General features: G+C 41.9%; 1 protein-coding gene across 4 annotated transcripts in view; it reads right to left on the bottom strand.

Moving 5' to 3' along the window:
- Positions 1–24,768, bottom strand: part of Vopp1 (VOPP1 WW domain binding protein) — a 148,824-nt gene that overhangs the window by 35,168 nt on the left and 88,888 nt on the right. The gene's annotated exons all lie outside the window — the stretch shown is intronic.

Raw genomic sequence — 24,768 nt, 5'->3', positions numbered from 1 at the left:
GAAAGTGTGAAAAAGTAGCTGAAGAGGCAAGCAATAAAAGACAGGGAGAATCCCATCTCCTTCCTTCCTCAGAGATGTGTGCTTCTTCAGACCATTTTCAAAGGGGTGGGGGAGCAGAAGCAACTGTTTTTATAGCTTTTCACACCTCTAAATACACTCTGTACAAACATTTCCTTGAAAGGGTAAATGAGAGGCAATCCTTTGGGGTGGGGAGAGTTTTGGTCCTAGGAATCAAACCTAGGGACCTGCGTGCTCTAGGCAAGCACTAAAACAACTGAGCTTCACTCCAACTCCATTAAAAAAATGTATGATACTTCAGAATAGTAAATAATGAATAAAACAAAGCACCAAGAACACTATTTCCCCAAAACTTTTGTATTTCCCCAAGAACACTATACAAAACTTTTGTATTTCCCCAGGAACACTATTTCCCCAAAACTTCTCCCATACTGTCACCATGTCTAGATCTTTATTCGTCACAATATCATGAAAGTCACATTCAAACTATTCACTCTACAGTGGTGCACCCTTATCCGTTGGACACTGCAAGTCAGGTTTCCTGGGCAGCACACTTTGAGAGCTCCAGCCCAGGTGTTCCCTTAGATGCAAGAAAGGAGAGGGTTGCCACTACTGCCTGCCTTAGCCCCTCCTCGTATCCAACTGTATCCCCTTGGGGCTGGGCCACCAAGTGACACTGACCCAGGCTCCCCCTAGTTCTTCCTTGATACCCTCCTCAGTCCATCCTCCCAGGACAGCTCTATTCCCTTGGAACTCACCACTATCCAGGACCAGACCCAGGGTACACCCAGTTCTCCCTCTGCTGCCCTCCACAAGACCTCCGGAATCAGTGCCCTTCCTTCTAATGTCTTGAAGAGAGTGGTGGACAGTGCTAAATCTCTGATCATTATTCGCCAGCATTATGTGAGTCATTGACTGTTTTTTCTACTAAACTGTGAAGGATTCTAAGCACTGTATTCTTTCTTCTTCATCTTAAGGAATATTGCTTGTGAGAAGCCTCATCCTCTACCTTCTGAGAACACTGAGAAGTGCTTCTGAAAAGGAGAGTGTCCTTAAAACCGAGAGTGAGCAGCTACCACTTAGGGGATGGATAGAGTCTAACAGAAGAGCTTAAGCACGCTGTTTCCATCACTAACAGCACTTCAGAGACCTTGATGACTTCTTACAAACAATAGTTCTTCAAGTCAAGCACTCTCTTAAAGACTATGGGAACATGCACACTGTAAGATGCAAGTTAGTCCCAACTGCGCATCCCTGAAAAACTTCTGTGAATACATTTTCTGTCTGCTTTTGTGTTTCAACTAAAGAGATGTATGAGGGCAGATACTGCAAGGACCTGAACTAGATTAGATAAAAATCAATATCCAGAATTAAGACCCACTCCACATGTTGAACCCTCTCTGTCATCATTATCAGGGCCACGAACCTGTGGCTAGACAGGTCACAGGGCCTGAGAGAGACCCAACTATCATTACTGTGCTAAATGAGCATAGTAGTAAACCACTCGTAAGGATTTACTGCTATGCCCATACATTAGGGTCTCTGTCAACCCTCATTTGAGAAGCCTTTTTCTGTTAAATAACATGGAGACCCACAACTTGTCAATGTGCAGAAAATAAGATACTACAAGAACCCTCAGTCCAAAACAGGACATCGTTATCTTAACTTCTCCTCTCAAGGCTCAGGGATCACTGAAGCCCAGGGAAGTAGAAAGATTGTAAAGGCCAAAGGCAATGAATACCTACAAGGAAACAGGAGGGCAGTTGTACAAATTAACACACAGCAGTGGCCATAACATACACAAAGCCCTTGCAAGCTCAAGCCAGATAAAATCCCAGCATGAAGAGGGGAGATCCCATACCTAAGGATCTACTGGCAACTCTTAGCTCCTGGGAGAGGGAGAACCACTCTTCTGAAAATGTAGCCCTTGGGAGGTAAACCTGCTCCAGTGTGAAGGCCACAGATCCAAGAGTATATGAGCAATAGAAACTGTATTTCACAGGCTTTAAAAATATGAGATCTCAAACTTAGGGAAGGATGAAATGAATTGGGGAGGATTTGAGGAAGGCGTGAATAGAATAAAACTCCACTGTTCAAAATTATCAAAGAACTAATAAAAAATTTAAAAACTAACGTTCCAAAATAAAAATCAGAAATTTATAATTTAAGACAAATAATTTCATATTATTTTTTCAGTATAATTTAGCTAACAAAGTAGGCTGACTATTCTTATGCCAACATGACACACAAACTAGAGTTTTCTGAAAGTAGGAAACCCCAATAAAAAATTCCTCCATAAGATCTATATGTAAGACATTTTAAAAATTAGTGATTGATGGGGGAGGGCCCAGCCTATAGTGGTTGATGCCATCCCTGGGATGGTGGTCCTAGTTCTGTAAGAAAGCAGTTCGTGCAAGCTGTGGGAAGGAAACCATTAAGTGGCACCCTTCCATGGCCTCTGCATCGGCTCCTGCCTCCAGGTTACTGTCCTGCTTGAGTTCCTGTCCCGACTTTCTTTGGTGATGTCAAAGTATGAGCCGAATAAACCCTTTCCTCCTTGACTTGCTTTTGGCCGTGGTGTATCATTGCAGCAATAGAAACCCTAACAAATACACAAAGTAGTCATATACTCAAAGGAAATGGTAGAAGGCATTCATCTTCATATTGTGGAGAAACATAGTAACTTAAGAATATTCTGCTAAGAAAGTCCACAAAATGGTATTTCTAAAGCTGCATGTATTTTCTTATACATTAAAAGAGAAATGAAATAATATGGAAAATGTCAACAAGAAAACACAACTACCACCTCAAAGGGAATAAGAAATAGTTAATTCTGGAGTTAAATATGAGTGACCATGGCCTAGGAACACAGATTCAGATTACTACAAATTCCAAGTTTCAATGTAGTAAAAGGTTTACTAAGTTTTTTATAAACACAGCAAAGAAAGCCATAAATCAAGACTTTTTTTTTTACAAAAACACTTGTAGAAATGTTAGATAAGCAAAATGGGAAATCTCAACTACTAAACATAGACGCTATGTGACTGCATCCTTCACCTTTTATTTAGTGGAAACTGGAGGTCTATTGATACATTTGAAGGGTTTTACCTGTCAGCCATGAGGATGTTAGGTCAGACACAAAAGTGGGTAAAAACTGGCCATTAAGGGGATAAAGAGAGAAAAAGAGCCTCAGATAAACTGTGATTAGTGTATGGACCTGCTACAATCTGAGCAGGTTCTAATAAGTTCATCATCCTAGAAGGTTCAGTGAAAGGCACACTATCTTTCCAGAGACACGTTTATAAAGGCATGTGCTGTTGAGAGCCAGACCAGCCCAAGACTTTCCAAAAGCCCTGATAAAGGCACAAAAGAAAATTAGTTCTGTGTCCTGGCCCAGGGCAGACTTGGCAAGGTCCAGTCAAAGGAATTAAGACTTGGAGCTTTTCTCCCTGAAAAGTCTACAGTTATCACTTTTAGGCCACTGTGTGCTAACTCTGCACTGTTCTTGAGATAGTCTATGTACTGTGATGAGAAATTAATAACTAAGAGATATAAAAATTAAGGCTGTGACAAGGAAAAAGGTGGAACTCTAGCTAGCTACTAACCCCCTGACCATAGAGTAAATGACCAGGGACTACGGGAACTCCCAGAAGAAAAAGGAAGCCTGAACATTTTTCCCTAACTGGAAAGTGGATACCCTCTTGACTTGACATTGTTAGTAAACCCCTGGCCCACAGGATGTGCTAATCAATCTTACCTAAACAGATGACAGTCTTCTTTGCCCAATACCCTCTGTTTTATGATAACCTTGTATGGAAAATCTGTATGTTGTAAAAACTCTGTAACCATGGAAACCTTGGGAGCTGAGACTTGCAGTCTCATGAATCCCCTCCCCTTTTTTCCCTTTAAAAATGTCTTGCGATCATAAGACAGGGCCTTGCTCTCCCAACAGAGTGAGGTCCCAGCTGGTTCGGTTCCTAATAAAAACTTTTTGCTCTTGCAGTCAGTGGTCACTGGCTCTCGGAGGCTTTGGAATCTCTCTCTCTGGGCAAAACAGTACAACATTGTTTGATTAGCCTCATGCTGCCTTCATCCCATCATATGACAGTTTCTGCTGATGCTGCCCCATGTCTCCCCAGGAAACAGTATATAAAACAATGTACTTCCTAATAAGTTCGATTGGCATAAGCCACAGCCTATATAAAACTCCCAATCCCAAACTTTGATCACCTTATCCTCTGGCCTCCATCCTTTCTCATGACCCTGTCACTGAAGAACAACCTGTTAGCCTGGATCAACATACCAAAATACTCAAGAGAAGTTATCGTTTCTATGGTAGCAGAGGTGTTCTCTAATGTATATTTTGATATTCTCCAAGTTCTTTTAGGAAACTCTTAACATTTTGTTCTTTAATTATATTACACATTAGAATCTATTAAAGAACTAAAAAATACATGTGAAGAGATACTTAAGATATAAAAACAGAAGCATTTAATAAAGAAAATTCGAGTGTTACAGCTTTGGAGAGAAAGGCATCCTGACCAGTAGAGAAGTCAGCCAATACCTGGAGCTGTGAGGGGACAGCTCTGAAGGGAAAAGTATCCCGACTTGTAATCCTGACTTGTCAGGAAGTCAGGCGATACCGGAAGCTGAGGTGTATTGGGGGATGGGATTTAGCAATCCTGCTCCTCAGCTGGCTCTTCTGTGTTCCCCTAAGGGAAAGTCCCAGGGGAACTCTGTTTCTTCTGCTCTGTTCAGCTCGGCCCCAAGATGTTACTTCTACTGCTTCACTCTACTAAAGGGGAAGTCCTGCAGAAATGTAGCAACCTTCTCCAGCTCAGGAGAAAAGTGACCTCTCTTCTGGTTTTTTTTTTTTCCCCCAATCAGGCCCCAGGAGTGGTGAACCAGCCTCTGCCAGGGTGGTGAACCAGCAGAGGGGTTATATAGGACTTCTTAAAGTTTTCCCAGGGAGAAGATTTTCTACTCAGGGACTGGTTGCTTTTCCTGCTCAGAGACTGGTTGGTTTAATTGGTTAGGGCCAGAGTTGGCTGTTTCAGGGCCAAACCGTGATTCTTCCACTGACCCTCTTTGGCTTTTTGGCTCTATTTTCAAGGCTAAAGCTTTTTTGCTGGCTCTGTCTCTAAGGCCAAAGTGTTGCCTTGGCTCCAGAATCAGGGTGCATTTCTTTGGTTCTGGGTTCAAGGCTAAAGTGTTTCTTTCACTGGCTCAAGTTTTAGATCCAGTGTGTATTTCTTTCACTGGCTCTGGGAGCTAGATTTTGTGCTCCAGGATTGCTTGGTTTTTTGATCAGGGATTGGTTGGTTTTCCCTGCTTGGGGATTGGTTGATTTCATGTTCAGTTGGCCAGGGGCAGAGTTGGCTCTGGTTTCAAGGCCAGGGTGGGTTTCTTTGGCTGACCCTTTTACTCTATAGAAAAATCATCCAACAAGGAATTAAATAAAAACTAATATGGGCAAAGATTAGAAAAAATAATATGTAAGGGTAAAAGGATGTCCCAAACAATACTCTCTCTATATAGTCAGCAATTGAAACTGTAAAAAGTCTTAACATGGAAAGTGTTCATTAGTCAACTTAAAATATTACACATGTCTATTTTCAATTAAGTAAAAGTAAACATTCTTACATGTAGACAGTCAAGAGGGACATAAGAATGTAAGTCGGTGCAAAGGGCAGGAGCCACTGAAAAGCCCAAACTATACTCAGGCACTTAGAAGGACTACTCATGCACTTGTGAACAGAGTTCTCAAAGTCTTTCTAACAATTTTTAAAACACAATTATGAAACATAATTCAGGAGACAGTTGGGTGAACCAAGTTCCAGCTCAATTTCAAGTAGCTTGGTGAACTTTAGAAAATGGGTACAGCGGTACTCTCTTTATTCCATTCCAGTTTCCCAATACAGCTTTCTGTCCCCAGATTCTCCATCTCCTAACTCATTTCCAAGTGGTACTTTCTACTCTATAGTCTTGCCTTTGCCACAAGATTCAATAAAGCAAAATCATTTAAGTTAGATTTTCTTTTGGATTCTGTATGTGTTACTGTGCTCCATTCAGTTTTAGTGCTTGTGCCCCACTATGTGGGAGCATCACTCACGAGCTGGTAGACATCTGCGTTGTTCTAGACTAATATGTCTGCTGCTGCTACTGACAGGCAGTTGAGAGATAGAAGCCTCAATTCATGTCCTAGGACAGGAACAGGAAATGTTTTAGGTCTACACTAGCTGGAAGCCAGGAATTTCAAAAGTGCTTGGGGGCTCTACTCCCTGTTCTGATTTCTAAATGATGTTAGGGTTACGTCTTCAGAAGGAAGACTGTTACATTAGCTAGGACCCTAAGTCCCATTTCCCTGGTGGCACTACAAGATGAAACATCAGATTTGCTACCCCTTAGAACTTAAATTGCAATGTGGAAAGATGGACTTTTCAGTAAGGCAAAGTCAAAACAGAATTTAAATTTAGCATTCTGCCCTGGGTGTAGAACAAAACTCAACTGCTGTCTCCTTTTAAGAGTCAATCCAGGATGCCGGGCGGTGGTGGTGGTGCACACCTTTAATCCCAGCACTCGGGAGGCAGAAGTAGGCGGATTTCTGTGAGTTCGAGGCTGGGCTGGTCCGACAGACTCCAAAACAATACAGAGAAACCCTGTCTCGTAAAACCAAAAAAAAAAAAAAAAAAAAAAAAAGCCAAAAAACAAAAAGTCAATCCAGGGACTAGAGAGATGGCTCAGTGTTTAAGAGCACCAACTACTTTTCCAGAGGACAGGGTTCAGGTCCCAGCACCCACAAGGTGTCTCTCAACTGCTAATTCTAGTTCCAGGGAACCTGGTGCCCTCTTCTGGGCACCACACAACTGTGGTGCAGACATACAGTAAGTCCTAAACACCTGTGCAGGAGTGTGGCAGCACACACCTTTAATAATCACTGTGGGTTGGAGGCCAACCTAATCTACATATTGAACTGCAGGACAGGCAGGGCTATGCTGAGTTGTTAACTCAAAAAGAAAAAACCAAAAAGCTAATCCAAATTGTCCTGCCAGTCACCTGGCCCACCCCAGACCCATATCCTGTAGGATTTCTGAGTCACCTGACATGCTCAGGAGAGGGAAGGATAAACGACCCTCACATATGAGAACGTGCTTGACTTCCCAGAAGAGCCTTCCTTACGCAGCTGCCAGTAGAGACCCCCACACACCTCTGCCATGTGGCCTGCCCACTTCCTGCATCCTAACTTAGAGATCTTTCTTAAATCTCTTTTTGGATACTGACTGAAGTCTGGGAACATTGTCCCTGACACGCCCTGGGCTTTCTCACTCATTCTGCACAGCTCTGAGATCTCACCAGCCTCCACTAGAGTTTATCAACCACCATTGCAAAAGTCCTGGCCTTCTCCTTCCCTCTGCTCCATCTGCCTATTCTATCAGTTACAACATTTGCAGCTTGCCTGCTGAGGGGATTCTAGTCAGCCAGAGCAAGCCAAACATAGCTCCAGCAAGGCTTACCCCCCCCCCCATACCCTCTGCCTAGCTAAAAACTGTTAAAAGTGCATTCCTAAAGCTAACCCCCAAGGTCTATTTCCCTATTTGGCCACTTCCTCCTCCTGAGGCTGACTACCAAGGTCCAAATACTGACATATTGAAGTCTAGCAATCAGAAGCCTCCTTTGGCTCACCTAATTAACATGGCCAAATAAATTAAACACCTCATCCTAACATGGGGTTTCCCCTTTTACTTTTATAAACTGCCGTTGCCTATGGGCCATGTCTGTGTCTTCTCTATCCAGAGGCGGTCCTTTGTTTCCCCCCTCCCCCATGGCAAATATCCCTTCCCTGTCTCCCTTATTCCTTTCCCCTTCTCCCTTGTCCTCTATCTCCTGTCCTTGTCTCTTATCCCCTGCCCTCTGTCCCCGGGGGCAAATAAATCTTTGTGCTGAGAACTTGGTGTTGAGTGTCTTGAACCAATCAATACCAGTCCTTTACCTTTCCTGTTGTTTGCTCTCAAATCCAAATAAAATTATCCTTGAGCTCCCTTCTGAGTCCATTTTTAAATTATTGTCTTATTAAGACTAGGAACCCAAAAAGGAAACCTCAGTTTCCCTGGTAACGTGACAAACATTTGCATGCACGTCCTTATATCCTGGGTACATGCCTAGGAATAGAATCCCTAGGCAACAAGACATGCCATGGATAACTCTTCGGTGTCTTCTCTTTTAAAAGTGACAAGGTTTTGAGCCTTCTGGGCTGAGGTGGCTCTACCACACCACAGCTTCCCAACTACCTGAGAAACCAGGTGTTCATCACTACTCACAGCTCCCTCGTATAACTTTCTGGGAAACTGTCAAAGTTTTCCTCAGTAGTTACATCACTTTATATATTCATACTAAAAATACAACAGAGCACAAATTTTTCCATTTCCAACTCTTATCATCCATTCATTTGCTATTCACCATCTGGCACTATGCTAGTATCTCATGGTGGATTAACTGCCATTCTCATAATTCCGAATAATGTATGCTTCTTATTCCATTTAATATGCTATATTAAATGGGGGGGTAGTGACTGGTATTATGTATGTAGGGTGTGTGTGTGTGTGTGTGTGTGTGTGTGTGTGTATGATGCACTTAACATCACAGCTACTCTCAGAGTTGGGTGAAATATCCATTTATAAATGATTAAAGGCCACAAATGATGACTTGAAAATGAATAGAGGAAGCAAATACGAAATTGGAACAAGTTATAGCGGTTTCAAATGTCTGTGTGTTTTCTCTAAACACTATATGGATGCTGTAATTTCTTGTGCCACCAACAACCAATCATCCTACCTTTTAGAGTATCTGTCCCATCCTGCATAGGAACTGGCATGAGATTTATCGAAGACATTGTTTCCCTACAAAAAAGGAAACTGGTATCTGAACCCAAAGGAAGAGCCTCAACTCCAGCTACCTTTGTGACTTAGTAGACACAATCTTTCAGCACCTTTGCAGGGGTTTGAATGAGAAGGGTTCCCACAGGCTCATATATTTGAATGTTTGGTTCAAAGCTGATGGAACTGTTTGGGAAGGATTAGAGGCATGACTTAGTTGAAGGAAATGTGTCACTGGAGGCAGCCTTTGATGTTTCAACATCCCAGGCCATTCCCAGCTAGTTCTCTCTGCCTCATACCTGTGGGTCAAGATACAAGTTCTCAGTTACTGTCTGGCACCTTGTCTGCCTGACTGTGCCATCCTTACTGCTATGACTATCATACACTCTAACCCTCTAGAATCATGAGACTGAAGCAAAAAAGAGCACTAGGCAATTTAACATTTCAGCCAAGGTTTATTCTGAAAAAGAATACGAAAGGCCTCATTCTAAATGTAATAAAGGCTGTGATGCCCTCAGGGCAAGACCACACCCTGCAAAGTTTCCACTGAAAATGGAAATGCCTTAGGAGTTTTCTGCTCCAATAATGAAGGAAAGCTTATACAACAAAGGCAAGTTCATGCAAATGAAATTCAAGAAGGGGGTCAGGCTCCACCCCAAGCAGGCAGCTGAACCTGGCAACAGCAGTCAAGCGTTCTCACTTTAGAATCAGGAAGGATACAGGAGTAAAGGATTGTGGAATCTCCCTCCACAGTCAATGGGATCTGGTAAGACCAGGTGTACCCTTGGAGTCCCTGATAGGCAATTGCATAAGGCTGTGGAGGCAAAGCCTGACTTGAATTAGAAACACCAGGATGTTGGAGGTGCCAGAGCAGCGGGATGTCTGTCAGAGAAAACTGCATACAGGGAGTGAAACCAGGCCCAAGAGAAACACGTGCTGCAGAAAACAAAGCAGGAAGGGTAGGGGCACGAATGCCCTTTGACATCAGACACTGAGCTATGGGATTTAGAGTGTGACCTGCTGGATTAAGTCTTATTTTGGGCCAATATTTCCTTATTGTGCCCCTTTCCATCCCTATTGGGATTAATGATGTATATTCTATGCCATTGTGTGCCCAAAATATGTGATTTGCCTTTTGCTTTTACAGGGAGTTACAATTAAAATACTGCTTTGAGTCTCAAAAAGGATTTGGGATTTTAAACCATGTTGAAACTGTGAAAGATTCTTGGGACATTGTAAGTTGATATAAGTACATTCTGCATTGTGATATGGCCACGAGCCTATGGGTATCAGAGAGTGGAATACTGTAGCTTGAATGAGAATGGGGCACATAGGCTCATATATTTGAATTATTGGTTGAAAAGTAGAACTATTTGGGAAGGTTTGGGAGGTGTGACCTTGATATAGGAGGTGTGTCACCATCCAGTTCTGTCTCATGTTTATGGGTCAAGATATACTCTCCTACTCCTAGCTACTACTCCAGTGCCATGCCTGCCTGCTGCCATGCTAACTGCCATGACGGTCAGGTTCCAACTCTGCAGAACTAGCCCCATAGTAAACACTTCCTTTTATAAGTTGTGTTAGTCGTGGTGTTTTGTCACAGCAACTGAAAAGTAACTATGACAACACCTAAACAAAACGCCATCATTTACCACATCTCTAGGAACAAAAATAAGGCACCAGATACATAACAACTTTACTAAGAGAACCACTTTCCGTACTTAGAAAGACCAAGCCTCAACCCTCCTCCACAAACAAACCACAGAGAAAAGGAATCAAAAGCCCACGCAGAGGGCAACTCATGAAAAAAATTCCTTCTTCCCTCTCAGAAAAGAGACCTTCACTTAAAAAATACAAGAATCTAGTATTTTAATATACAACAAAGTTATTTTATGTGTATTTGTACGTTCTCACATGTGTGCATGTACACCATGTACATGCAGAAGTCAGAAAAGGGTATCTGCTCCCCTAGAGCTAGGGCGATGGAGTGTGGGAAGCACCTTGTTGGTGATGAGCAATGGACCCAGGTCGTCTGCAAGAGTAGTACGTGCTCTTACCTGGTGAGCCATCTCTCCAGTGCCCACTTACAGATGTAACTTTCGGCCACTAAACAATATGAAATTAATGTTTGGGCTTCAACTAGACAGGTTTATGTGATAAATTTTCCAAATGCCACCAAAAACACCGTCCTTAAAAACTAAAGACTGCAAAATTGAGTAAGGATGTTCTGAAAGCTGTAATAAGACAAACGAAGAGAATCCACCTTTACCCCGGCACTGGAGAAAGCATTTAAGCATTGCTAAAAATTGCTAAAATTGCTCACTAGTGTCAGGATGTGCTTATGCTTCTAGTGGAAGCATCCCTGGTGTTTATTTTCCTATAAATGGGTAAAAACAGGGGAGACAGAGCAATACCACTATCTAACAAGTGTTAGACTTTGTCTTGCTGCCCGAGGTGCCTTGAATGAAAGAACTAACAGCCAGGTAGACTATCCTTACGCCAATGTTAGCCATCTTGAGCAACCTATGAATGCCCCGAGACAAATACCCAGAACTGCAGCTAATTGTCCTGACTTTTTCATGAAGGAAGAGTCCCAGTCAGGGCTGTTTGAAAAAGTATAGTAAACTTTTCACAAACATAAGCTTCTATGAACCATTTTCACCTGGCCAACAAGAGAGAACTTCCCTGGTAGAAGGACTACAGTGGTATTACAGTCTAAGGCAATGACTGGTCTCAAACACATGCATTAATAACCCTGACTGGTGAAAACAGCAAATGGAAATAGCACTGATATTGCTAACAACAAATGGCTAAAGATCAGCCTTAATTTAGGTTCAATTCTAATAGACACCAAGAGACCAAACTTTCCTAAATGCCCCAAGAATCTACCCCAGAAAACCTACCCCTTTAAATGTAATCACACAGAATGCAACCAACACATTAGAGAATAAAGCCCACATGTCAGTTTTACAGGCTATACTCAAGGCACCTGTACTGGTGATATCACAGGACAGGACTGAGAAGTGTGCAAGGCTGGTAATTTCCTTTATGCTTTACCAGTCAATCCACACCTCAGCCAGTCCAAACTGAGTCAATCCAGAGCTCAGACTGAAGACCAAAACTCAACTTTCACCTCTTGCAAATAGAAATATCCAAAGAGATTAACAAGTACCTTGGGTCTAAAATAAAAAATGCTCAAAAAAATAGATAAAGCACTTATCACACATTGTATACTCCCTCTGCCCATCATCTGAGTTATATTTCAGAAAGAAAGTGTGCCATGGTTTCTGATAACACATACATCCCTGAAAGCCCAGGAATCTCATATGAAGGATTAAAAGCTTCTGAAATGAGATTAAAAAGTAAAACATGCCTTGGGCTGAGTAAATGATGGCATCACTCACTTTTACAGACAGCATGACCTCCCCAAATGAACATGTCACATTACCTAGCATGACACCTGCTTCTATGCCTCAACAGCATCGCAAGATTCTAGTGTGGTCACCAACTGCTTCTGAGCTTTGAGTTCTTCATCTAAAAAGTAAGTGGGCTACTGAAAGAGCTGGGTGGTAGTTCAGGTGACATTAACAGTGTCTGTCGACAAGACTGATGACCTGAGTTCAACTGCCAAGACCAACTCAGAGGAAGGGGAGAACTGGCTCCCACAGGCTGACTTTGACCTCCGCACATGTTCCATGGCACATGTTTGCACACATGCATTATACACATAAAGAAATTAAAATGAAGAATGAAGTCACTTGGGCTTGTGGTTTCAGAGGGCTAGGGCCCATGATGGTCAGCCATCATGTTGGCAGGACTAAGCAAAGAGAATGAGTCTGAAGTGGTGTGAGAACTTCAACTCTGAAAACCTGCCCCCAGTGCCATATTTCCCCAAAAAGGCCACACCGCCTAACCCACCCAAGTGGGGACCAAGTATTCAAACACTGAGCCTCTACAGACATTCTCATTCAAACCATCTGCAATGGAAAAACAAAGGAGCTGATTAATCACAACTGGATAGCTGACAGCCAGCAGAAGACTCAGGTCAGGATGAAGTTCAGATTTGCTCAAGAGGTCTTGAGGAAGCCCTAGAGTAGTGTGACAGACAATGATGACAGCCAAAAACCGCTTCAATAAGTAGCTGCTTAGCCAATGAAACTGATAAAAACTGAACAAAAACATTATTTAACATGAGCATGTGTATACAGATGTATATAGATATGTATGTGAGTGAATATAGATGCAGATATGCATGCACCATGTGTAATGTTTCCATGGTTCACATAGAAACATTCGTACAACAACCCCCAAGAAATTGAATAGCTACCAGAAATCTGGTCACTGGCACATTAATATAAATTATTAATGCAAATGCATTCCCAACTCCTTGATAATGTAGTATTTACTGCTCATTATCTCACAGCAATGATAGCATCAACTTCTGGTTGACTAGCAGATTTCTGTTTAGTTCCTAAGGTAAACTAACTCCCTCTCTTGCTTTATGTTACTGAAGTAATACCTTGTGCCTTGTCAATAGGCTCAGTCACTCTCCCCATTATACCATTCAAAGAGACAGTAATAGTGGAGGTAAGAAAGACTCGCTCGACGTGGGCACACCGTCTGCTGGCAGTTGTTATTTGCTTGTTTGTCTGTTGTGAATTTGACACAAGCTAGGGACATCTGGAAGAGAGAAGGGGTCTGCATGCCTGCACATGCAGCATTCTCTTGATAGATGACTGATATGGCAGGGGTCAAACCCAGCCCACAGAAGGCAGCACCACTCCTGGCAGGTGGTCCTAAGTTGTACAAAAAAACACACCACACCGTGGGAGCCAGAGGAGCAAGACCGTAGCAGAGTTTCTCAACATTCCCTGCTTCGGTTCCTGCCTCTAGGTTGCTGCCCTGCATGAGGTCCTGCCCAGGTTTCCTTTGATGAGTATGATTAGGACACACAAGCCAAATTAAGCCTTCCCCCTCAGGTTGGTTTTGGCCACGTTTATCACAACAAAAAAGTAAATCCAGATGCTGGTACCTGAGCGTGTAGACTACTGCAGAGACAGACCTGGCCATGTTGCTCAGGGCGGGGATTGTGGAAGTGTTGAAGTTGGGCTGGAAAATCCATTGAGTGTGCAAAGATTAACAGGCCATTCTGTGTGAGCCTAGAAGTGAGGTATTGAAAGTAATGCAAACAATGGGGCCCAGCTTGTGAAGTTATCGAAGGAAGCAAAGACTCTCAGAACCACTCACAGGATATACATGAATTAAGAATCTGTGGTTTCTAGTCAGCTGGGGCTATAGAGTCAGCTTTGATTAACACCAGACCAGCAAGAATGAGGTGAAATCTTTGTGGTACTTAAGACAATTGATGGTTGTGAACTGGGGCTGAAAAATAATCAACTATGATTAACAAGAGACCAGCATCATTGTGGGTAAAATCATCTGGGAATCTGTAGGTCCAAGGCTGGGAGCTGAATTTAGTAATGCATAGAGTCTTCCACCTCATAGTGGTTTTGAAAGCATGAAGGTATCATAGACAGCAGAACACAAAGTAGTCTGTACTTCACTATAGAGAGACCTGCTTAGCCATGTTCATTTCTACTCTATTCATAAGAGCCAGAAAAATGGAAACATCAACTAATGAATGGGTAATAACAATGTGGTACATCTACACAATGAGCTGTTTTTCAGCTGTTCATAAAAAAGAAACATTGAGGTAAAATAACTAGAAACAATCATGCTGAGTGAGGTAACTCAGACTCAGAAAGACAAACACTGGATTTTTTTATGTGGATCTTAACTTTAAGCTTTAAATACGCATGTTTCATTCAGAATACAGGTTAGGTATTCTGTATACTTAACCACAAATGTTAGATCACTTGTAAGGGATCATGGGTGAGAAGGGGATCATCCAAGGAAGGATTAATAGATAAAGGGGAATGCGAAGAGCAAGATTTAAATGTGTTGAGAATAGTAGGGCTTGGTAGAAGACAGACTATGGGGAAGGATAATTACCACTAAAGGCCTTTGAAAACGTTGTGTGAAAACCTACTGCTGTAAAAGCTTCCTAAAATATTTACACAAACAGAATTTGAATGGAGTTACTCTATGACTGGGAAGAATACTCAAATTAGACACCATATGCTACAAAACAAAAGCCCCCAGTACCAGAAAGGAGTTAATCTCTTTTTTTTTTTTTTTTTTTAGTCTGTGAGGTCCCACAGAACCCCAAACATTGCAGGCTATTGCCAATGCTATAGGTTACCCTACACAACTTGATGGCAGGACCCAGGAAGCTGGAATTCTACTAGCAGCTTCATCCCTACTGACTAGCATTCACAGAAAAGCAGTCATCAGCTTTACTCAGCCATAAACCCTGCACGATACAATAAACCTACCTGTCAATTTACACACACTGGTCCATACGCCACTAATGTCATAGGAGTAACCAAACTTTTTTTTTCCCTTTGGACTTAAGGCCCTCTCTGTGAGACGGGATTCATATCTGATATTGTTGATGAGGTCAAAAAGCTGAGGTTACATAGGTAATGAGTCCTAGGGGAAACCTACTACTATTATTCTACTAAATGAACATAGCGATACTAAAATGCTCCTAATGACATAGTGCTGTAGCCACAGATCAATGCATCACTCAGTCCTCATCAGAGTTTCTTCTTGCAGTAGGATAGAAATTAACACGGAGACCCACAACTGAAAATTGTACAGAGATTAAGGACTTGGTGATTCTCAGTCCTAAATGGAATATCTATAACACAACTTTCTCCTTGGGGCACGGGGATCTATGCAGAAGAGGAGGCAGTAATATTCGAGGAGCCAGAGGTGATGGGTGATTTGAAGGAAACCGTGTTTTCCCAACACAGCGTGTCAGATGCATAGAGGAACTCACAGAGACTGTGTCAGCATGCACTGCCTCAAGCCAAACAAAATCCCAAAGCGGAGGAGGGGAGGAAAACATGAAGCCCATCCCTAGCCAAGAAGCTACGGAGGGGTAGTTTTCTTCAGTGGAATGATACTTGGTATATGTTAGGTCTCAAAGAAACCCAGGGCAAGTGGCTAACTGAGGTGCCTAATGAACATATCAAACCAGATGCTCGCCACCCAGTTCTCCCAGCATCACTCAGTACCCACTATGGAGTCCTGGCACGACCCTAAAACTCTCCAAACCCTGAGCTCTGCTTCCCTTCTCCCAGCTTCTCTTCCCTATATAACTCAACCATTTTGGCTACATGTCTTCTTGGCTCCTCTCTCTAGTGCCCCCCATTTCCTCTCATGGTTCAGTGTATTCTACTGTCTGGGTTCAGTCTGGACCCTTCCAGGTGCCTCTGGCTGTTGTCCCTTATATGTACAAGAAAAACCTTCTCAACTACACGTAGGAGCAGTCATGTCTTCATTCTCATTCACCTCTGATTTCAGCATGAATGAAGACATGGCTGCTCCTAGGTATAGTTGAGGCTTTAGTGTAGGCCTAAGGTATGAGGGACAGCATAGCCAGAGGCATCTGGAGGACTCCAAACTGACCTGGGCCAGCTCAAGACAGGAAAAGAGAAGAGTCAAGAGGCCAACAAAGAGTACGTGGGAACCAAAGAGAACCAAGAGGAACCAAGAGTACACATAACCAAACCGGCTCGGGTTACATAGGAAGAGAAGCTGCGGGGAGGAAAGCAAAGCTAGGGGCTGGAGAGGGTTAGGGTAGCAGCAAGGGACGACGCTGAGAGGAGCCAGGACCCTCTCAGAGGGTCCTTGTGATGCCAAGAGCCTGGTACTCACTGTCCACTTTGGTATGTTAAATAGTCACCTCAGTTGGCCATTTGTCCTGGGTTTCTTTGAGACCTAACAGTGTATTGACACATTCCAGGGCAGGCACAACATCCAGGAGTAGTTAGCCAGCTGGGCACAACAAGTTGGACTCCATGAATCTTATTCTTTTAAGAGAGACAGAAAATGTAATAGAGGGGAAGGGAGGATCTAGAGGAGTTGGGAAGGAAGGAATATGATCAAAATGTATTGTATGAAATTCTCAATGATAAATAAAAAATATTATTTCAAACACAACAAAACAAACAAATTTAAAAAAAGAAAAAACTGACATTATCCTGCCTGCTCCATATCCAACTGCCAGTGCCAGCTCAGCCTGCACATGACACACTCCAGCCCAGAAAGATGAGTCCCGACTGCATTCTCCCCAGTTCTCAGACTTAGGCCAGCTCCCATATCAAGCTTCCCATCTCATGAACCCTGCCTGTGTCATGCCACAAATTATATTATGTGGGCTAGCCTGCCCCGAGTTCTCACAATCTTATGTTGATCCCATCATATCTAACCTCTCAGGCCAGACTGGCCCACACATCCTGGGTCCCACCCCAGCCTGGTGAAGCTGCCTCACCCTAACTGTCTGCATCCACCCCAACCTCAGACCTAGCCCAGATAGCACATCCCGGGTATAGGTCCAGGGAGGAAAGACCTGAATGCTCCAAGCAGAGCCCAAAGCTTGAGCCAGAATACACAACCTGTGCACAATCCCAACCCCATGTGTCTTCCTGACCTTATCCACTCACAGCATATTCAACCCCCAAGCCCAGGCCAGCATGCATCTCCCTATATAACTCAGCCCAGTGAGTGCACCTTATCCTACCCTGCCTGTACACTTCCCAGGTTCCAAACCTACCACAGTGCCATTTCAGACTGGTGTGCTCCATCCACACCTCCAACTCAACATTAAGTGATTTCAATACCCACTGTCTCCACTAGACAGGTTATATGGACAATAACAACAATGGACTAGAGAAACATGAGAATTAAATGGCAGCATAGATCAAGTGAACCTAAAAGATATCTACAGGGTATTCCAGCAAAATGTCAAAGAATACACATTCTACTCAGCAGCCCAAGGGAACCTCTCCTCCATAGACCACATACTGGGTCACAAACAAATCTTAACAAATTCAGAAACATTGAAATAACTCTGTGTATCCTATTTAACCATAATGCAATAAAACTTAAAATCAACACCAAATAAATCTGTAGTGAGTACACAGATTCATGGAGATTAAACAATTAATTACTGAATAATGAATAAAGAAATGAAAAAGGTTAAAAATTATGTTAACTAAGTGAAAATGAAAACATACACAACAAAACCACTGGGGCACATTAAAAAGCAGTCCTATGAAGGAAAGCTCTAAACTCCTATATTAAAGACCCAGAAAGTGCACAAATAAATGACTTCATGATATGATTCAAAACTACAGAAAAACAAGAACATACCAAATCCAAATTTAGTAGACGGTAAGAAATAAGAAAAATCAGAAATTAATGAATGAGATAGAAACAAAGAAAAAATGCCAAGAATCTAAGAGCTGGTTGTTTGGTTGTTTATTTGCTTGGTTTTTTGTTTGTTTGTTTGGTTGGTTTGGGGTTTTGTTTTTGTTTTGGGGTTTTTTTTTTTTGGTTTTTTTGAGACGATCAACAGGCTCTTGGCACAACTAACCAAAGGAAGAAAGACACGTGTCAAATTAACAGAATCAGAAATAAACAGAAATAGTGCTATAGACAGCAAAGAAATTCAGAATAATGTAAGGAAATACTTTAGAAACCAGTGCATCGGCCAGGCATTGGTGGCTCACGCCTTTAATCCCAGCACTCAGGAGGCAGAGGCAGGAGGATCTCTGTGAGTTCAAGGTCAGCCCGGTCTACAATACAGAGAAACCCTGTCTCGAAAAACCAAAAAAAAAAAAAAAAAAAGAAAGAAAGAAAGAAACCTGTGCATCATCGAGTTTAAAAATCTAAAAGAAATAGATGGATTGCTAGATTCCTTCAAGCCACAAAAGTAAAACCAAGAGGTCAACAGCGTAAACAGGTCAATACAGGTCAATAACTAATGACAAGATTGAAGAGTAATAAAAAGCCTTCCAGATAAGAAAAAGGCCATGGCCAGATGGATTCACAGCAGAATTCTATTATACTTTCAAAGATCTACAACCAATACTTTTTAAATTATTCAAAAAAAAAATAGATGCAGAAGGAACACTCCCAAAGTCCTTGTTCAAGGCCAGTATTACTCTAATACTAAAACCAGGTAAAGACACAACAAAAAAACAAAAACTGCAGGCCAATATCCTCGATGAACATTGCAAAAATCCTCATAAAATATCTGTAAGCCAAATACAGACATATATCAAAAGATAATCATACCATGATCAAATTGGCTTTATCCCAAAGATTCTGGGATGATTCAATATATGTAAGTCAACAAATAATATAAACATACTTAAGGAAAATAATCACATGATCATTTCAATAGATTCAGAAAAAGTCTTCCACAAAAATTCAACTTGCCTTCATTATAAAAGTCCTAAAGAGAGTAGTACTGAACAAACCTCAGCATAAAAAGGCTACAAATGACAAACCTGAAGCTAACATTATCCTAAGTGGAATAAAACTCCAAGCAATCCCACTAAAATCAGGAACAAGACATGGTTGCCCATTATCCCCAATTGTTTTCAATATAGTGCTGGAAGCAGTAGCTGGAGTGATAAGGCAGAGAAAGAAATTAAAGGATACAAATAGGAAAAAAAGAAGTCAAATTATCCCTTCTTGCAAATAATATAATACACAAGAGATACTAAAGACTCAACCAGAAAACTTACAGAAATGATCAATAATTTCACCAAATCAACTTACAAAAACCAGAAGCCTTTCCATACAACAACAAAATACACATTCCCATTCACAAAATAAAATATATAGGAAGAAACCCAAACAAGGAGGTTAAGAGACCTCTAAATGAAAATTTAACCCTTTGAGAAGAGACAATGAAGGCACTGGAGTGTGGAACACTCATGGATTTGCAGAATCGCTGCTGCAAAAATGAGCATACTACCCCAAAGCAATTTACAGATCCAATACGATCCCAATAAAAACTCCAACATTCTTCACAGAAATAGAGAGGCCCACTCTAAAATTCACATGGAACTATAACACACCCCAGCTGGAAGAAGTAATCCTAAGCAAAATGAACAATACTGAAGCAGTTACCAAAACTACAGAACTACAGTAATAAAAACAGTAATGACTCAGACACACATATATTGACCAATATAGCAAAACTGAAGACCCAAACATGAGTACACATAACTACAACCATCTGAGATCCAACAAAGACGCCAAAGGCATATGTTGAGGAAGGAGAAGAAAACATCTTGCTGAAGACATTCCATGGGCAGGCAGAAGTATTCCTCTGATGGGACTAAGCAGTTCTACACGAACACAGTGCACACAGTAGGAGAATATAGAAAAGCCTATTGTATGCAGGCTACAAACATACACTGGAGAGAAGACAGCATCGTCAACAAATGACACTTGGAAAACTGGGTGTCCATATGTAGAAGAAAGAAACTGATCCATATTTAGCACCCTGAAAAAAATTAACTCCAAGTGGATCAAGGATGTCAAAGTGTCCATGTGAAGCCTGAAATGTTGAAACTTCTAGAAAAAAAGGCAAAGGCAGAGCCACACAAAATGATTTTCAGAATGGAACTCCATCTACCCAGAAACTATGGCCATCAATTAACAAGTGGACCCTCATAAAACTAAAATACTGTGCACAGCAAGGAAATCCCTGCCACCTGTATATCTGACAGAGGATTAATATACACAGTATATAAACAACTCAAAAAATAGTCGAGAAAACAATCAGGTCTTAAAAGAGAGCGTTCTGGAAATAAGGAAAAAGTGACTGGGCAATATTTCAAAAAGTGATCATCAACCTTAGCCAATTAGGGAAAAGCAAATTAAAACATTGAAATTTCACCTCACCCCAGTCAGAATGGCTAAAAAAGGATGTTACGAGCCAGAGGTGGGGAACAGCTGAAGCCAAAACTGTCTTCCTCCATGACAGGACAGACATCCTCATGAACTCACAGCAGCCGTGACACCGGCATAAGATCGAGCCAGTCAGCCTCTGACAGGGAGTGGGAAACACTTCATGAACCCCACCTATCAGTTCTCTAAGTTAGAAGCTATGAAAAGTTGCTGGGGAGGGTGGGGTGGGGCAGAGAGTCAGCTTCCTTTAAGGGTGGTTCCTGGTAGGCCTTCCACCATCCAACGGATGGCACCACACCCAGGAGTATATGAGCAGCACAAATTGTACTTAACGGGTCCATTTCTTTTTTGTTTAAAGAGAGAGAACAACGAAGTTGGGGAGAATACACAACGGTGCGTGTGGACGTTGAATGGGGAAGACTGGGGAACGAATAGGACTAAAATACACTGTATGAAATTCTCAGAGAATAAAAATATGCAAGTGAAATCCTGGCATTCTACCTAGCCTAGGATTCAACAAAACTTACAATACACATAAATAGGATTAGTATGGATTTAACAAAACATGTATATATATACATATATATATCCTACATTTGTATAAAGTATCCTTAATAGACAATACAATATGTAAAAATACAATATATACTAGAGTGTAAATATTTATTGTATTTGTACTGACAGAAATAACAAAATATACTGAGAAGATAAACAAAATAATGCAAACACTGTTAAATCCAAGCTAAACAGGGCATGTATACTATTTTTAAATGTAGAAGTAAGTATTACCAGAGTCACTTAAAAGAACTAAAAATACTTTCCTCTAAAAAGTAGATCCCAACAGCAGAGACAAAAATTCATAGCACCCACATAATGGATCACAGCAGTCTGTGATTAAAGTTCCTGGAGATCCAATGCCCTTTTTGGGCATGGCTATGGTTCACAGACCTACGTGCAAGCAAAATACCCTAGCTAACTACTCAGTGCTACTAAAATCATGGTTTATGGGAGGAGAACCTGCAACTCTAATTTACTAGGCCAGCATAATCCCTAACAACAATATATAAAATCTGTCCTTATACCCACAGATAGCTGTAGTCTTTACCCCTCATCAAGGAAACTTCTCTTTGCCACAGAGACCACTACAGAATACCACAACCAATCAAAATGCAGAGTTGTGGAGTCCAGTCCTAACAGATATGTCTATAAGACATTCCCAGCACCTAAGGCTCAGAGAACAGTGCTGAAGAGGAGATGAAAAGATTGCAAGAGCCAGAGGACCAGGGAAACTGCCCTGAGTTCCTGTCTCCTTGTACTATAGAAGCTACACACATAAAATCTCAACAACACAACTGTGTAAGCAGGAGCTCAACAACGATGACACCAACATGAACAAGGAAAAGCCCACGAGACCTCAGCCCTACACAAAGAACTGCAGGCAAGTGAGTGAAGAAAGCTGGGGAGCAAGAGACGAATCTTCTCCAGGGGAGAGCACACCAATCAGCTGCCCAGGGCCAGCCAGCCCTGAAAACATACATACAACAGTATGCAGACTGAATGATAACAGTATGCAGACTGAATGGGTTATATTTATATGTGTGTGTGTGTGTGTGTGTATGTGTGTGTGTATGCATATACATCTACAAACACATATGTGCATGCAGTAACAATTACTGGAAAAAGAAGCCATGAATTTGAGGGGGAGTGGGAGAGGGTTTGGATCTATGATTGAGTCCTGAAATAGAACAAGGGCCATTATTGGGGGGAATAAAAGTTAAAAAAAAAAAGACAACAATCCACGGTACTTTGCCAATGTTGAGTTTTACTGTTGTTGTTCAGACAAACATGCTATGACAGGCCAAAATGATCACAGAGAGGAAATTAGGTTAATTGCTACACTGAGAACTCTGTATAACTTTTACAACTTTTCCAAATCTAAAAATTATTCTAAAATTAAGTCAATGTGAAAAGCATACAAATTCTTGGTGTATCTCCCCGTATAGCTAAAAACACAAAAGCTAATGAGAACCTGATTTAAGGCCTCTGGCTTGGAAATGGAATGGCAGGGCTGAGGGAAAGAGGCTGAGGCATGGAGGCTGGGATCACACAGAGTCCACATGGTATAAAGAGCTGAGCCTGCTGGTTCCTGCCATAGGCAGCTCCTTGAGGAATACGGGATTCCCCCACTCTGCCTCTGGGACACAGAAGGGAAGTCTTTGACTTGCAAATGAATGAAACAGCATCACACATGACCCTCATCACACCAACTGTCCTACCTGGCAGAGGGCCAGCCATATCATAATCCCACTGACCCGGATTTTAGCAGCCCCAGGTGAGCTGTAAAACCTCAGAATAGTACAAAGCTCTTGGAAGAAAACTGAGTTTTGATTCCACTGTTCTCACCTATTACCTATCTGCTTATATCCAGTCTCAACCCAGCCTTGCCTCCATGGAGTAGGAGTTAAGATACTCCAGAGTTACCACAGACACATGATCTTGCCCCCCCAAAAAAAACCAAGAATGACTGTGAGAAGCAAGGAGCAGGCTCCAGTGACCCCTGAGACTTTCTGAGGAGAGGCAAAGAGGCTAGGAAATGCCTAGCTTTCTGAGGTTCATTTTAGCACATTTTATACTGAAACCTCATCCTTCTCCACCATTATAGTGGTCTTTAAATGTAACTTTCTGTAAACAAATACATCTTCCCAACTGCAGGAAAATTGCAGAATCTCACATAAATTTAAGAAACAGAAAGAAAACCCATTCCCAGACACTTCTGCACACACAGAACTAAACATATACATTACTCTATGCAGACTACTACACTCACAGGCCTTACTGAGCAGGACTGAAGATCTCCAACTACCCACCTGCGTGTGTGCTTTATTTATCCCATAGTAATTTTAAGATGTAGAAACTTAACATAGAGATCTAGATATTCATTTCTTTCTGGAAAACCAAAGGTCTACTGAAAATCTGCCACATCAAGGTGACAGCAAGTACCTCACATCCTCTGCCCCCAGAGCCACTGACTGCCCAGAAGATTCAATGAGCTTGATCTTCTACTCAAAAGACTCCATAATTACCAGCAATTTTGCCATGACACATCAGAAGTAAGATAAAGGCAGCCAACACATAATGTTAAGTTCTATAATTGGCATTTCAGGATAATAAAATCCTTGCGTTTCCTGTAGTCTATTGAAGTCCTGGAAGTGGAGATAGTGTTTCACTGCCATCTAGAAGGTGCCTGGGGTGGCTACAGTGGGACCAGGTGCATGGAGACATAGGTCCCTAGGAGCTGGCAGCCTATGAGGTATTGAAGTTTTGACTCTGGGTGAGGCACAGACATTGTCCTAGACTGTCTAGCAAGGCTAATCATATGCAAGGGGTCTGTCGCAAAACAATGAATAGTCCTGGCACACAAAGGACAGGTATGAAGCTCTGACAAAAGATAGAGGGCTAGTTCATCTTGATGACTCTCAATCATTAAAGACGTCCAAGCTCATAAATCAGAGGTCAACTTATCCACAGGCATGGAACAAAAACAAATGGTAGCAAAGGTTCTAACCATTCGTCCCTCTCTTGGGGCAGGTACTCTAGAAATGGCATCTATCCCAAGGTGACTGACAGGAGCAGGGATACACCAGCTAAAAACTCAAGGCATGGCAGCCATGCACCAGGTGCACTGCACAGTGACCATGAACACAAAAACAAAAGGAGGAAGTATCTGCAATGAGGCAATGAGACTTTGTTTTAATCCATAGCCTTCACCCTCACCGGTCCATTCTTAATAGACACACATACCCACATCATGAAATATTCTATTTCTTCTTGATAGTCAACATGGTCCGTGAATATTTGTTGGGGGATATTATTTTAAGGTGTATGATTTTTGTTTATGTTGCATTTGTTTAACTCTGTGAAGTTGTGTTACTGAGCCTGTCTAAAACACCTGGTGGTTCTAATAGAGCTGAACGACCAAGGCAGGAGCGAGGCTAGGCGGGGCTGGCAAACAGTATAAATAGGAGGAGAACAAGGCGAT

Source organism: Mesocricetus auratus, unplaced genomic scaffold (assembly GCF_017639785.1).
Source record: "Mesocricetus auratus isolate SY011 unplaced genomic scaffold, BCM_Maur_2.0 Super-Scaffold_100676, whole genome shotgun sequence".
Taxonomy (NCBI): Eukaryota; Metazoa; Chordata; class Mammalia; order Rodentia; family Cricetidae; genus Mesocricetus; species Mesocricetus auratus.
The sequence above is the reverse complement of the archived record's forward strand: the minus strand, read 5'-3'. Positions and strand labels throughout refer to the sequence as shown.